The sequence below is a fragment of the Microcebus murinus genome, chromosome 16 (genome assembly GCF_040939455.1).
Source record: "Microcebus murinus isolate Inina chromosome 16, M.murinus_Inina_mat1.0, whole genome shotgun sequence".
NCBI lineage: Eukaryota > Metazoa > Chordata > Mammalia > Primates > Cheirogaleidae > Microcebus > Microcebus murinus.
The window spans coordinates 63,632,850-63,646,490 of NC_134119.1; the positions used below are offsets into that span (position 1 = coordinate 63,632,850).

At 44.2% G+C, this 13,641-nt stretch overlaps 1 long non-coding RNA gene across 1 annotated transcript; it reads right to left on the reverse strand.

Moving 5' to 3' along the window:
• Positions 1 to 485: 485 nt before the first annotated feature.
• LOC142861096 (uncharacterized) lies at positions 486 to 13,582 on the reverse strand. Its single transcript, XR_012912467.1, has 3 exons — positions 13,493 to 13,582; positions 3,792 to 3,902; positions 486 to 996 (listed from the first exon to the last, which is right to left on the reverse strand). It is a non-coding gene; the product is annotated as an uncharacterized LOC142861096 (long non-coding RNA).
• Positions 13,583 to 13,641: the final 59 nt, after the last annotated feature.

The following is a 13,641-nucleotide window of genomic DNA, read 5'->3' on the forward strand; positions in this document are numbered from 1 at the left end:
AATTTGACTTACGCTTTTTCTTTAAAAGGGCCTCAGGCACCAGGATGCTACTCTCTGAATTATATTTTCAGCCAGGGTGTTCTGGGGTGAAAGACCCCAGTGCCTATTTTTTTTTTTTTTTTTGAGACAGAGTCTCACTTTGTTGTCTTGGCTAGAGTGCCATAGTGTCAGCCTAGCTCACAGCAACCTCAAACTCCTGGGCTCAAGCAATCCTTCTGCCTCAGCCTCCCAAATAGCTGGAACTATAGGCATGCGCCACCATGCCCGGCTAATTTTATATGTATATATTTTTAGTTGTGCAGCTAATTTCTTTCTATTTTTAGTAGAGACGGGGTCTCACTCTTGCTCAGGCTGGTCTCGAACTCCTGACCTCATGCTATCCTCCTGCCTTGGCCTCCCAGAGTGCTAGGATTACAGGCATGAGCCACTGCCTGGCCTGTTTCTTTTCTTTTCTTTCTTTCTTTTTTTTTTTTTTTTTGTTATCAGGGAATCTCCCTTCTAGTGACTGGCACAGTGTGTAATAGTCACTTTTAAGGGTCATCAACAGATTTTAATAAGGTGAAATGCTTGAAGTATAGTTGATGTCTTTATTTTTAGTAGTTAAAAATCTTTTTTTATACAAGCCCATGTGCATACACCACTGAGCCTGTGTACATACTGACAGTTTTGTCTTTATTTGGAGAGCCCTGGTGAGGGCTATAAGTTCAACCCTCTGAACTGATGTGTCCAGAGGCAAAGCCTTGGTTTTTAAGGTGCCCTGTAAGGTGACAACTGCATACCCTGCTCGATGACGTCTTTGGTCCATGAAGCTGTTTTTGTCCATAAACATTTCCAATTCTGGCTGCTACAATGGCTGGTGAGTCAGGTCAGGGCAGCTAGGAAATATTTTTTTGATAATCTGAAGACAACAGTGGGTGGGAGCTTGCTCGAGCTCAGCAGGTAGCAGCGTGGCAGGGTTTAAAGTGGACATGGCTTTGAGCTTCACCTCCGGATTACCTATTAATAATAAGATGGCTTGATATAGCTGCCTAACCTTCCCAAGGTTAGCCAATATCCTCTTATGCTCTAGTAAGGGCAGGATGCAGTGAGGACTAAATACAGTGGTGTATTTTCTCATTGTAAACTTCTCAGCTTTCGGTAATATGTCACCAGGTTCAGCCACTGCTCAGAGGCAAGGAGGCCATCTCCTTGTTGTCCTATCAAGTTGTTTAGAGAAATAGGCCACTGGCCTCTTAATTCGTCCAAGATTTTGAGTTAGGACTTCCAGGCTTATGCTTTGTCTTTTTTGTACGAAAAGGTCAAAAGGCTTTTTTAAATCAGAGAGTCTTAGAGCTGGGGTGGTTAGTAGTTTTTTTTTTTTTTAAAATGTGATTAAATGCATTTTGGCATTCCTAGGTACATATTAAGTGCTTAAAATTTCTTTCCTTTTTTTTTTTTTTTTTTTTGAGGCAGAGTCTCACTCTGTTGCATGGGCTAGAGTGCGGTAGCATCGGCCTAGCTCACAGCGACCTCAGACTCCTGGGCTCAAGCGATCCTTCTGCCTCAGCCTCCAGAATAGCTGGGACTACAGGCATGCACTAGCATGCCCGGCTAATTTTTTCTATATATTTTTAGTTGTGCAGCTAATTTTCTTTCTATTTTTATTAGAGACAGGGTCTCGCTCTTGCTCAGGCTGGTTTCGAACTCGACCTTGAGCAATCCTCCCACCTCAGCCTCCCAGAGTGCTAGGATTACAGGCATGAGCTACCGTGCCCTTCCTAAAATTTCTTATTTTAAAAGCTTTAATCCTAGCTCTTGGGAGGCCGAGGCGGGCGGATTGCTCAAGGTCAGGAGTTCAAAACCAGCCTGAGCAAGAGCGAGACCCCGTCTCTACTATAAATAGAAAGAAATTAATTGGCCAACTGATATATATATAAAAAAAATTAGCCGGGCATGGTGGCGCATGCCTGTAGTCCCAGCTACTCGGGAGGCTGAGGCAGAAGGATCACTCAAGCCCAGGAGTTTGAGGTTGCTGTGAGCTAGGCTGACGCCACGGCACTCACTCTAGCCTGGACAACAAAGTGAGACTCTGTCTCAAAAAAAAAAAAAAAAAAAAGCTTTATATAGGGGCTTTACTATTAGTCTAAAATTAGATATCTAAACGTAACCGAAGCCTGCCATTCTCAGGGAGCGCCACAGTTGTGGCAGGTGGTGGCGGTTTCTACTGGAGTGATGGCCTCTCTTTTATTTGAGGGCAGGTTTTTTGTATGTTTGATAATTTAAATCTTAGATATTTTGTGGTATTTTGCAAATCTGGGCTTTCTTTTGGTTATTTTATAGTTTCTATCAGCCAAAAGGTTTAGTGTCTGAATGGTTTTCTCGACAGAGGCTTTTTGGGTTTTATTAGCAGTAAGAATGTCATCTGCATATTGTAAAGGGATTCCATCTGTTAGTTGGAGGTCTCTAAAATACTCTGGCTACGATTTTCCTAAATATTGTGGGCGAATTTCTAAAACCTTGAGGTAAAACAGTCTAACAAAACTGTCGTTTGGCATTAATCTTAGGAGCCTGCCATTTGAAAGCAAAGATCTCTTGGGAGCCTTTATCCAATGGGGTGCAAAAGAAACACACTTTTTAAATCTAAAACTGTAAACCAGCATAGGTCTCCTGACAAAGGGTATAGATTTGGAACTTCTGGGTGTACTTTCTGGACAATCTGGTTTATAGCTTGGAGATCCCGAACAATCCAGTATTCCTCCTGGTGAGGCTTGTGCACCCACAGGGTGGGGTGTCATAGGGAGAGTGTCATGGGTGCATTGGGCCTTGTTTTAGGAAAGCCTTCAGTAGGGGCATAGTCTCTTCTCTCTCTCTCTCTCTCTCTCTCTCTCTCTCTCTCTCTCTCTCTCTCTGTGTGTTTTAATGGATATTGTTTCAGGTTATGTGTCTCACATTATTTTTTTTTTTAAAGATAACTTTTACTGGGTCAGCTGTTATGGCCCGACCTGGTTTTCCATCTGCCCAGATGCTCTCTCTCTTACCTTGCTGAGAATGTCTTCAGTTTTCTGACAAGGAAATCCCTCGTCTGCCTGCAATAGCAGCATCTAGAAGGCGCAGGCATGTTTGGGCAGAACCTCCATCTCTAGACTTCCGGGGGAAAAAACAATTTGAGCATTTAATCTAGCAAGTAAATCTTGACCCAGGGGAGGAAGAGGGCATGCAGGCATGTATTAAAAAATCATGTTTCGCTGGGCGTGGGTGGCTCATCCTGTAATCCTAGCACTCTGGGAGGCCGAGGCGGGCGGATCGCTCGAGGTCAGGAGGCGGGCGGATCGCTCGAGGTCAGGAGTTCGAAACTAGCCTGAGCAATAGCAAGACCCGTCTCTACTATAAATAGAAAGAAATTAATTGGCCAACTAATATATATAGAAAAAATTAGCCGGGCATGGTGGCGCATGCCTGTAGTCCCAGCTACTCGGGAGGCTGAGGCAGGAGGATTGCTTGAGCCCAGGAGTTTGAGGTTGCTGTGAGCTAGGCTGATGCCACGGCACTCACTCTAGCCTGGGCAACAAAGCGAAACTCTGTCTCAAAAAAAAAAAAAAAAATCATGTTTCAGGTTTGCGTCTTGCGTCTTTAAGATGACAATCTAAAGGTTGTAGGAAGGGGCAAGTCATAGCTTCCCCTGACACTCCTGTGACTGACATAGGTCTCCTTCGAATCAGAGGATAATCGGGTGTTAATTATAGAATTATAGAATTTGTAGCCCCCATATCAATAAGAAGGCCAATCAGCTTGTTTCCCACTGTCTTTTGTACCCAGGGCTCCTGTGGGGTTATGACGACAGGTTGCTCCAGCTGATGGTTGCTGCTCACCTGTGCTGTCCCAGGTTGGGCTCTTCCAGTAGCGTGGGACCTGGGGATCCACAGCTGCGGAAGGGAAGCGAAGGAAGTTGGACTGAGCAGAGGGGGAGGCTCAGCTGGGATTCAGTCCCAACAGAGAGCTCAGCGCACCCGATGGGAGCTCCTAGGCTGGGCGTTCGGGCTCTGGTCAGCTGAGGCAATGCCCAAGGGGGCTGACAACAGAGGCAGCTGAGAGAACCCTTCATTCTTGAAGACATCTTGGTGGCAGATCACAGCATCCACGATGTTCCACAAATTCTCTTTCTTTAGGGTATTTTTTCCACTGCCAGAGTTTGACATAAAGGTTCATTACAGGACCCTTGGAGATGAAACAAAGGTATGGAGATCTGATCATTTATTCCCCAGTTGGGAGGATTTGCGGGAAATATGCTTTCTATTACTATCTTTTGGAAGTTAAATGTTCTTATTTAAAGTGAATAATTTTTGTAATCCTCGCACTCTGGGAGGCCGAGGTGGGCGGATTGCTCGAGGCCCGGAGTTCGAAACTAGCCTGAGCGAGACCCCATCTCTACTAAATATAGAAAGAAATTAATTGACCAACTAAAATATATATATACAAAAAAATTAGCCGGGCATGGTGGGTTGTGCCTGTAGTCCCAGCTACTCGGGAGGCTGAGGCAGGAGGATCGCTTGAGCCCAGAAGATTGAGGTTGCTGTGAGCTAGGCTGACGCCACGGCACTCACTGTGGCCTGGGCAACAAAGTGAGATTCTGTTTCAAAAAAATAAAATAAATAAATAAATAAAGTGAATAATTTTTAAAAGTTTAAATTTACTGATCTACTATTCAAATTTTAAGTTTAATATTCAAATTAGACACCTGGGTACCTGGCTTGGCAAAAAGAATATTTAATTAGAGGATTCTTCATTTCCCCCCTTTTCCAGTCATTTCTTGAATTTTTCCTTCTTGGTTTATGTGGAGGTGCAAGGTAAATTCATGTTCTGTTCTGCTCAATCATTAATGGCTCTGTGCTATATTTTGCCAAAATAAAGCAGCTGTGGATTTTTCTTTTTCTCTTGCCACTTATTTTTCTCAAAAATTCATTCAGTGATCCAATTAGGTTTTTTCTTTTTTTTTTTTTTTGAGACAGAGTCTCACTCTGTTGCCTGGGCTAGAGTGCCATGGCATCAGCCTAGCTCACAGCAACCTCAAACTCCTGGGCTCAAGCGATCCTCCTGCCTCAGCCTCCCAAGTAGCTGGGACTACAGGTGCACGTCACCACGCCTGGCTAATTTTTTCTATATATTTTTAGTTGTCCAGCTAATTTCTTTCTATTTTTAGTAGAGACAGGGTCTCACTCTTGCTCAGGCTGGTCTCGATCTCCTGAGCTCAGACAATCCACCCACCTCGGCGTGAGCCACCACACCCAGTCCCAATTAGTTTTATAGTGGCTTTCCATTTTCTGTATATATTTTTAGTTGGCCAATTAATTTCTTTCTATTTTTAGTAGAGACGGGGTCTTGCTCTTGTTCAGGCTGATTTCAAACTCCTGACCTCGAGCAATCCACCTGCCTCGGCCTCCCAGAGTGCTAAGATTATAGGTGTGAGCCACTACGCTCGGCAGCTTTCCATTTTCTGATCCTAATTATTTTTCCTTCTTGATGGATGTCAAACAGGGTTAATATTTTATCTTAGAATTTTTTAAAAGTAAATTTTATGTTGGTAGAGACAGGGCCTTGTATGTTGCCCAGGCTGTTCTCCAACTCCTGGGCTCAAGCTATCCTCCTACCTTGGCTTCCCAAAGTGCTGGGATTACACACGTGAGCCACCTCACCCAGCCTTACCTTAGAATTTTAACATCTTAAAATAGTATGTAGGTAATGAATAATTAAATTTTAATAATAGCTTATTTTTATACTGATGAAATTTCTAAAACAATAATAAACAGCTACTATAGTAATATAATTAACAGATGATTGCATAATACTCTTTTAATTTCCACCCACCCACATTCTTTGTGGATTATTAATGGTAATTGGATGTCCATGATTATATAGTGACTCATGCCAAGTGAAAGGCCTTGTAGATATAAATTTGGAATTCAGTAATTCCAGTCTGGTACAGTAAACACTTAGCTGAAAATATGAACTATCAAATACAGCCAATGTGCTGACACCAATAGGAATATTTTTAAAAAATGACCTGCATATCAGGTGGAAAAGCAGCTCCTTGTTTAGAGCCACAGACTCTTTTAGATTATGTGAATTAACTAGGTCTCTTCATTTCGAAACTGCTGTCTCCTTAGTATACAGAAGTGGAATGGTAGCTCTGATATCAACCCTGTTGGAACAAGATACTTTACTGCCACCTGCTGGAATATTGTTGCAATAAATTATAAATCAAACTTCAAAGTCAGCAGAGGAATAACCCAGTATACGGAAATTTCCAAAACTTTGTTTTCAAAATAATAAATATGTCTGTGATGTGAATGACACCTCCTTAGATATTGTTCTCTTGTGCAGTGCCCAACATGAACAACTGTAATGTTGTTGACAGTGGAAAGCCACACAAAGATGGGTGGCTGTGGGGGGAGGATTGACTTATGACAAAGTGGAAGACAGAAGGCTTCTAGGAAGATATCCACAGCAAGAGGAGCAGGAGTTGTGAATTAGGTTGAAGTGGATTTTAGGACCACTTAAAGGGATGGTTGGGGTGAGGGGGCAGCAAATCAAGGAGGCAGGTGTTGTTGGAAGATCATTAGGCGTGGGCCCGAAGACCCAGGCGCTAGCCTGCATTCACTGTGTGTCCTGCAGAGAGTCTCTCCCCTCTCCCTGAACTTTTGCTTCTTCTGGATGTGGGGGAGGGCAGGTGTTGCTGCATTCTGGAAGCGCTGCCCTCTGACCTCCCAGGTCTCAGAGATCTGTAGAGACTGGAGTCTTGGAATGGGTCAGGATGCGAGGGATCATATGTGCTCATTGCCTGAGCTTTGGTCCCAGCAGTGGAGATGGCTGAAACTCAGGGGAAACTTGGCCACGTTCTGGCCACGCCAGTGTGTGCACACACACGGTCCACACTGGTGGGGTGGGGGACAGGGGCCTCGGATAAAAATGCTGAGAACACTCAGAAGAGTCTTTCTTGACCCCGGCTTCCTCCATTTCTATCCTCAACCTTCTAATATTCCCTGTTCCCTCTGTATTCTGAACTTCTCTGCCTTTACCAAGATTCCTATCACCTGCCCCTTTTCTACCCTCCCACCCTTCTCCCTCTTGCATCCTTGATTTCCCTCACCCCTGTGTCACCCCCTTCTCCTGCCACATTCTTCTCCCTACTTCTCCACCTCTTTTTTTTTTTTTTAGACAGAGTCTCGCTTTGTTGCCCAGGCTAGAGTGAGTGCCGTGGCATCAGCCTAGCTCACAGCAACCTCAAACTCCTGGGCTCAAGCGATCCTTCTGCCTCAGCCTCACGGGTAGCTGGGACTACAGGCATGCGCCACCATGTCCAGCTAGTTTTTTCTATATATATTAGTTGGCTAGTTAATTTCTATTTATAGTAGAGATGGGGTCTCACTCTTGCTCAGGGTGGTTTTGAACTCCTGACCTTGAGCAATCTGCCGCCTCGGTCTCCCCTTCTCCACCTCTTGAACCATGTCCCCCCACCTCTCTTCCACTTCCACCCCTCTTCTTCCACCTCTTTCTCTTTCCTTTCCCCCAATTCCCAACTCTCTTTTCAAGTTGTCCCTTACACTACAAAGTTACTTGCTGTTTATCTGAAATTCAAATTTTATTCCATGTCTTATATTTTTATTTGCTAAATCTGGCAATTCTACTCCTGTCTCTCCCCCACCTCCTTGGATATGTGCCCTCTACCCAGGCCTTAGCCTCCAGAGTAGCTGGGACGACAAGTGCATGCCACCACACCCCACTAATTTTTTTCATTTTTTAAAAGAGATGGGGTCTCTGGGTCTTGCTGTGTTGCCCAAGCTAGTCTCAAACTCCTGGCCCCAAAGTGATGCTCCTGCCTCAGCCTCCTGACTACCTGGGACTACAGGCAAAAGCCACTGTGCGTGGCTTCCTGTAAGTTTTTGGTGATGGTGCAATTCTCTGTAATTCCTCCCATGATAGTGTTTCGTTCCAAGGGTTTCCACCTGGCCTTTTATGCTATCGTGACCCTTAGCCACTACGATTAGTTCTACCAGATGGTAAGCATGTCTATCCCAAATAGATGTTAGAGGGTAGAGGAAAACAACCACAGGGTGGTTTCGTGGTTTCATGGACTCACTGAAGTCACTGTGAGAACAGACTTGGGCCAAACTCGGGTGAGTAATCAAGGCTTGAAATCCCATCCCATGGGTCTGCTTTTGAGGGCCTCTTCTGGAAACAACTCTCTTAGCTTGCATTCTCCACAGGGAGGATCCTGAGAAATTTCTGTGCTATTGTTTTATTAAGGAAGTACAATTCCAGGGAAACAGGAGTGAGGGAAAAGCGTAGTGTGTTAGGGAAGGAGGGAGTGGCTTGTATGAAGTTCAGCTGCATTTCCAGGTTGTGTAAAAACAGGAGTTTAATGGGTTCACTGTCAGCACCAACAGGGAAGCCCTAGGGCTCGTGGTAAGAGGTGCCCAGTGCAGGCATGAGGTCAGGCTCTGTTCTTGCTCATACTCCTGTAGAGTTGGTCTGAGGTTGCTGCAGCAGAGAATCAAGAGAAACGAGTTTCCAAAGGCCCCAGGCACACGTGAGGCTGAGAGGGCCCTAAGTGGCACAAAAGATGTGTCTGAACTCTTCCCTGAATCAATTATGTCACACAATTATCTGAGCCTGGTGATGATTAGAATTTAAATTCTAAACTACTCATACTGTATCATTAATGGCTAATTATTTATGAAAATTTTCTCACCTGTAATCCTAGCACTCTGGGAGGCCGAGGCAGGCGGATAGCTTGAGGTCAGGAGTTCGAAACCAGCCTGAGCAAGAGCGAGACCCCCGTGTCTACTAAAAAGAGAAAGAAATTAATTGGCCAACTAAAAATATATAGAAAAAACTAGCCGGGCATGGTGGCGCATGCCTGTTGTCCCAACTCCTTGGGAGGGGAGGCTGAGGCAGGAGGATCACTTGAGCCCAGGAATTTGAGGTTGCTGTGAGCTAGGCTGATGGCATGGCACTCTAGCCCGGGCAACAGAGTGAGACTCTGTCTCAAAAAAGAAAATTTTCTGTCTCTTCTTTTCAATTCTTTCACTTATAGCTTTCTAGGAAACTGACCATCTGTTTTCAAATTTCTAATTCAAAAATATTTTCTATTGCTGTGCAGTCTTTTCCTTTCTTAATATTATTTGTGCCTTTTCTCTTTTTTATTAATTAATGAAAAGTATATCACTTCAAATAAGCAGTTGTTGGTGTTTAGCTTATATTGCATTAGTGTTTTCTATGTCTTTAACTTATGCTCATTGCTTACTTCAACCCATCTTTTGGGTATTTATTCTGTTAATATTTATTTTCCAACTTCCCAAGTTGGACACAGCCTAGAATTTTTCATCTTTTTCACTTTTTTCCTTCTTTTGAACTTATTTATGTTACATTCTGTACCCATGAAATGTAGTACCTAAATGTCTCGGTGTTAGAGTTCTGTTGCTTGTTGTGTCTGCTGCTGTAATTCATGGTGGCTTGTTTCCTTATGTTAAATTTGGGGTTATTTGTAAAAATTCTTCAAAGTGTGAATGGAAGTTACATCTTTCCAGAGAGTTTTCTTGATGGTTTCTCTAATTACCCTGGCACTCCAAGCTCAGGATCAATTTCGTACTAATTTCTCAGCCTTAGTTTGTAAGACCACACTGGCAATGAAAGTCAAGCCACTAAAAAAATATTAACAGAGATAAACAGCAATATACAGACAGGATCTTACATCATGACCTGCTTGATTTATTCCAAAAATAAATAACATACATTGGTTTAACATACAAAAAAATTAATATGTTCTACCATATTAACAAAATAAAGAAAAGATTTTATGGTAACATTAGCAGCTACAGAAAAGGCATTTGATAAAAATCAACATACCTTTATAATCATCATAATAAAAATTCTTAAACTCATTTTTTTTTTTTTTTTGAGACAGAGTCTCACTTTGTTGCCCAGGCTAGAGTGAGTGCCATGGCGTCAGCCTAGCTCACAGCAACCTCAAACTCCTAGGCTCAAGCAATCCTCCTGCCTCAGCCTCCCAAGTAGCTGGGACTACAGGCATTCGCCACCATGCCCGGCTAATTTTTTGTATATATATTAGTTGGCCAATTAATTTCTTTCTATTTATAGTAGAGACAGGGTCTCTCTCTTGCTCAGGCTGGTTTCGAACTCCTGACCTCGAGCAATCTGCCCGCCTCGGCCTCCCAGAGAGCTGGGATTACAGGCGTGAGCCACCGCGCCTGGCCTTAAACTCATTTTTAAAAGATGAATAATATTTTGTAGCAATGGAAAATCATGAGATTTAAATTTCATAGCCCATAAAGTTTTATTGAAACACAGACATGGTGGATTGTTTGTATATTGCTTATGGCCACTTTCACACTGCAATGGCAGAGTTGAGTAATTGCCATGGAAACTCTGTCTAAAATATTTGCTATCTGGCTCTTTACAGGAAAAGTTTGCTGACTCCTTCTCTGTGTTCACTGCAATGAACAATGCCTGGTAGATACCAGAATCTGCTGGTCAAGTTCAGTATGTCACTTAGACATGAGGCAATTCCCTCGAAACCTGAACTTTTAAAGGCAAACATTTTCTCCCAGCAATGGGAAACCAAGAAGACCTGTGAATTGTGTCAGTCAAACAAAATATGGAAATGAATCTCTGACATTAAAACGTTTTATTTGGGAAGAAAGAATTGCATTTTGGGACATACATGCAAACTGGGTGGTCTTCAGTATGTCCGAAGAACAAATAAGTTAGAGATCTTATAAAAAAAAAAAAAAAAAAAAAGAGAGCAGGGCATGGTGGCTCAGGCATATAATTCTAGCTACTCAGGAGGATTGTTTGAGCCCAGGAGGTCAAGGCTGAAGTTGGTATGATGATTGTGCCACTGCACTCCAGCCTGGGTGACAGAGTGAAACCTCATCTCTTAATAAAATGAGAAGAGGGCCGGGCGGGGTGGCTCACGCCTGTAATCCTAGCACTCTGGGAGGCCGAGGCAGGCGGATCGCTCAAGGTCAGGAGTTCAAAACCAGCCTGAGCAAGAGCGAGACCCTATCTCTACTATAAATAGAAAGAAATTAATTGGCCAACTAATATATATGGAAAATATTAGCCGGGCATGGTGGCACATGTCTGTAGTCCCAGCTACTCGGGAGGCTGAGGCAGCAGGATCGCTTGAGCTCAGGAGTTTGAGGTTGCTGTGAGCTAGGCAGACGCCACGGCACTCACTCTAGCCTGGGCAACAAAGCAAGCAAGACTCTGTCTCAAAAAAAAAAAAAAAAAAAAAGAGAGAGAGAGAGAGAGGGAGGGAAATAGGGAGAGGGAGAGAGAGAGAAGTGTTATGTATTGCTCTTTCAGAAAGTTCATTGGAACTAGTAATGTTTTAAGGAGCTATCAAGTTTTGATTGGTAAAACCATCCTTAGAGTCACTGGAGGTTGTGTCAGCAGCTATTAGAAAAAACTATTTCAGGTTTCAGCAGGCAGTTTCACCAGCCAGGCTTGCAGAGAATCATATTCTTGGAGCAATGTTTTGTGTCCTGAGAGCTTATCCCCCCTGACCTCTTGACTGTTTCAGTTGGGTATGACAAGAATGAGCCAGTTTGTATGATCAACTTTCACAATAGGCAAAGGGAAGCCCTGGCTGCTGATAGGTCAAGTTTTCCTTAGCTCATCAGTGAACCCAGACTAAAGCAATTAGAGAGGGGAGGTAAGAAGACTGTGAAGCTGGAAGAAAAGTGGCAGATGGAATGTCAGCCCCGACACAGGAGTTTGTCTCAGATGCTGAACCTGTTCAGGTTCCACTCTCAAGCCATACAAGTCCCCAGGGCTCCACTGGAGAAGTGTTTGCTTCCTCATATCACAAGAAAATTTTCCTTTGGATTTTTCTCATCAAGCACTTATTGCTCATGTTATTATTATTTTTTTAACCTGAGCCAAACATTTTTCAGAGATATTCTCAATAACTCTGTCAGGCACTGTCATTGCTACCAGTAACAATATAATCGTTGCATTAGCAGGAAATGTGATCGTGATGTCCTCAAACTGTACTCAGGGTTCAGGTGTTTTCTTACATACTCAGGCATGAACCCTGGCAGTGACAAGCTCATCATCCAGGTATCAGAGGTTGCTTTGGTGTCTGTGTCCCCTCCCCTCCCCTTTTAGAAAATGTCAAAAAAAAAGCAACTTTCAGTGTTAGATCTACATTTTGGAATCCTAATGTGCTTCCTTATTTGGGAAGGGGTAGTATGCCATATTAAAATCTCGATCATAGAAGAATCTGTCACCTTCATGAGGGCTCTAAACCATCCTGTGTTTTTACTGCACTGAGTTGAATTATCCTCTTTCCCTTCCTTTCCTGTTTGTTCTTGGGCTTTCCGAGACCTCTGTTCCATCTTTCCCTACTACTAAACTTGCCAGAATGCTCCTCCTTTTTCTCCCAACATTCTTAGATGAAGAGCATCCACCTTACCTACAATTTGCTTGAATGGCCAATGGCTAATAAGTGACTGAAATGGGGGTCTGCAAGCCCCTTCTGTCATCTCAGAGCACCCTGTGGGCTTAGCCTCTGCCCTGCCCTACCTGTTCCCCTCACTCCCTTCCCTTGACAGTTCTTCCTCAATAAAACACTTTCACAACTTCCTCATTTTAGGCTCTGCTAGGGAACTTGACATAAGACACTTACAATGTTATTTCTTGTTAGAGTTGAGGTTCTTCCGAAAAGGCATAAGATCCCATATCTGAGCTGCTAAGACCAGATAGTCCTATCATCAAAGATATCTCTGAGATAGAGTGTGGGGTATCTTGAGCACCATGTACTGGAGCTAACAATAGGAAGCAGGGTCTTCTCACTGTAGCATTATTCTGGGACCCTTGGGAATTCTTTTAGTGTAACCCCCATGGAGAATGACTCCAGGTTTTTCCCTTCCTTCCTCCCTCCCTGCCTTCCTCTGTGGTGAAAATGGATTTTTAAGGGGTTATTGCTAACACCTTAAATTGAACGCATCTGTTCAACTGCGTACCCGGGTAAACTGGTGGTGTCCCTCAGAGCCATTTCACGGACTTTACCTGGACGCCCCGGCGCCCTCAGGCCTAAGTCCCCGGACACCCCATTCCCATCTTCGCCCGCTTTGGACACTAGAATGCGTTCTTTAGCCTTTGCTGAGGGTCTTTTAATTCGTTCTCAATCACACTAAAGACGACTGAACCCCCAGACTCCCTCAAGCCAGGAACTACTCCCTGTAGCATAACACATAGTTCCCGCCAGCTTTGGCAAAAGCGCCCCGGACAGGCGGAGCCGAGTTGCATGCTGGGGGGAGTCCTGCCGCCCTCGTTCCGGCTTCCCGGGACTACATTTCCCAGAAGTCTCCGGGGCGGGTCTGTGAGGGACCGGGCGAGCGTGCCTGTGAGGAGCTCTTTCCATGGTCCCGCTCCCAGCCTGAGAGTGTCCCGGTTCTTATTTCCCACAGGCCTCTGGATCCAAACTAACCTCGTCTCCGGGTCCCTATCCGGTGTCCTCAAGGATTTTGGACTCTGCGCGGTGAGTCGGTCGTGTCCGTAGAAGTAATCAGCGCCGGTGAGGCTAGGAGGACTCCGCGGACTTTACTGGGGCCCTGTCGGAACCGGCAGTGAGGGTGG